The sequence below is a fragment of the Chrysochloris asiatica genome, unplaced genomic scaffold (assembly GCF_000296735.1).
Source record: "Chrysochloris asiatica unplaced genomic scaffold, ChrAsi1.0 scaffold00016, whole genome shotgun sequence".
Classification (NCBI taxonomy): Eukaryota; Metazoa; Chordata; class Mammalia; order Afrosoricida; family Chrysochloridae; genus Chrysochloris; species Chrysochloris asiatica.
In genome coordinates this window covers 19,440,946-19,443,400 of record NW_006408534.1, presented here as the reverse complement: position 1 = coordinate 19,443,400, position 2,455 = coordinate 19,440,946, and positions in this window count along the sequence as shown.

The window sequence follows — 2,455 nt, the reverse complement described above, 5'->3', positions numbered from 1 at the left end:
GTGCAGCCAGAGTGCTCCTTGGAAGCCAGGATGGCTAAGCTTCGTCTCTCATACTTTGGACATATTGTCCGGAGGAAACAATCGTTGGAGAAGATGTCATGCTGGGTAAGGTGGAGGCTCGGGGAAAAAGAGGAGGACCTCTAACGAGATGGATTGGCCAGGTGGCATCATTGATGGACTCAAGTGTGGGAACGGTAGTGAGGTTGGCCCAGGATCGGACATTGTTTCGTTCTGCTGTGCATGGGATCGCTATAAGTCGGTTCCGACTCGATGGCACCTGACAACAACAACAATGTGGCACTGTGGGGTTGGTGGTTCTAGCTCACCAGTTGCTCCTCAGAAACCCTATACAGAGTCACTATGGGTCAGAACCAACTCGATGGCACTTAGCAACAACAACAACAGCAATGACTAATGATCATGAACATTTCTTCATATGTTTGTTGGCTGCCCAAATATCTTTCTTAGTGAAGTGTCTGTTCATGGCCTGTGCCCATTTTTTAATTAGGTTATTTGTTGTTGTTGTTGTTGTTGTTTATGAAGAGGTGTTGTAGTTTCCTACAGATTTTTTCCCATTCTGTGGGCTCCCTTTTTACTCTTTTGGTAAAATATTTTGATGCACATAAGTTTCTAATTTTTAGTATGTCCCAATCATCTATTTTGTCTTCTTTTTTTTGTGTGTGCAATTTTCACAAAGTGTGATAGTTTATGTGTGCCCTGTGTTAGAGCCTTTAAATTTGTCCCTATTTTTTCACTGGCAACCTTTATAATTCAGGGATTCACATTTAGGTCTTTAATCTGTGTTTAGTTGGTTTTTGTACATGGTGTGAGTTCAAGGTCTTATGTAATGTTATTATATATCAATATACAGTTTTGCCAGCACCATCTGTTAAAAAAAACAATCTTCTCGTTTAATGCATTTTGGCCCTTTGTCAAAAATCAGCTGGTTGTACGTGGAAGGGTTAATTTCTGGATTCTCAATTCTGTTCCCTTGATCTATGTATCTTTCATTGTACCAGTACCAGGTTGTTTTGATTGCTGTAGCCATGATTTAGTAAATTTTGAGATCAGGGAGTGAGAGGCTTCCAACTTTGTTCTTTTTAAAAAGTGCGATGATTACCCTGAGTCTCTTTCCTCTCTGTATAAAATTTGTAATCATTTTTTTCATCTCTAAAGAATGCCATTGGAATCTGGATTGGGATTGCATTATATGTGTAGATTGCTTTGGGTAATATTGAAATTTTCACAATGTTAAGTCTTCCTATCCAGGAACATGGTGTATTTTTCCATATTTATAAATTTCTTTTGGTTTCTTGTAGTAGTGTTTTGTAGTTTTCTTTGTATAGGTCTTTTGTTTCTCTAGTTATATTCATTCCTAAATATTTCATCCTTTGGGCAGCGATTGTAAATGGTATTGCTTTCCTAATTTCCATTTCATTGCTGTCATTTCTCGTATAGAGGAATCCGACTGATGTTTGTATGTTGATCTTATATCCTGTCACTTGTCTGCATCTTCCAATGAGTTTTAGTAGGGGTTTTTTTGTTGTTGTTTTCTGCTGAGTCTTTGGGTTTTCTATGTAAAGGATCAGATCATCTGCAAATAGAGAGAGTTTTACATCTTCTTTGCCAATTTGGATTTATTGGCAACCTTTAATTTCCATGGTGTGGCACTGTGGGTTAGTGCGCCATACTGCAAATCCATTTGAACTTCAAGGTTGGTAGTTCAAGCTCACCAGTTGCTCCTCAGACACCCTATACAGAGTCACTATGGGTCAGAACCAACTAGACAGCACTTAACAACAACAACAAAAATTTCCCTGTCTTATGTTATAGTCCTGACTAAAAATTCCAACACAGTATTGAATAGGAGTGGTGATAGAGGGCTTCCTTGTCTGCTTTCTGTTCGCAAAGGGAAAAATCTCAGTTTCAATCCATCAAGAATGTTGGCTATTGGTTTTGTATATATGCTCTTAATTATGTTGAGGAATTTTCTTTCAATTGCTAATTTGCTGAATGTTTATACCAGGAATGGATATTGGGTTTTGTCGAACAATTTTCTACTTTGATCTATATGATCATGTAGTTCTTTTCCTATTTTTTTGTTTCTATGGTGGATTACATTGATCATTTTTCTGATATGAACCATCCTGATTTGAATCCTACTTTGTCATAATGTATTATTATTATTATTTTAAATTTTTATTGTGAATTATGTGGGTTTACATGGGAGAACATCAGTTTTACATTCATTCTATCATATTTCGTATCATTACAATGATTACAATCCCCTCCATGCATCATTAAATAACCAAAGGATACACCCCACAGCCCCTCTCCCTCCCTGAGACCAGTGTCCCCAGCCACTCCATCTGTCCATGTCATCATCTCTGTCTCCATGCCTGGTGTCCCTGCCTCTCTGGGTAGGGTCACAGTCTCTGCTCTTCTCACTTGATGG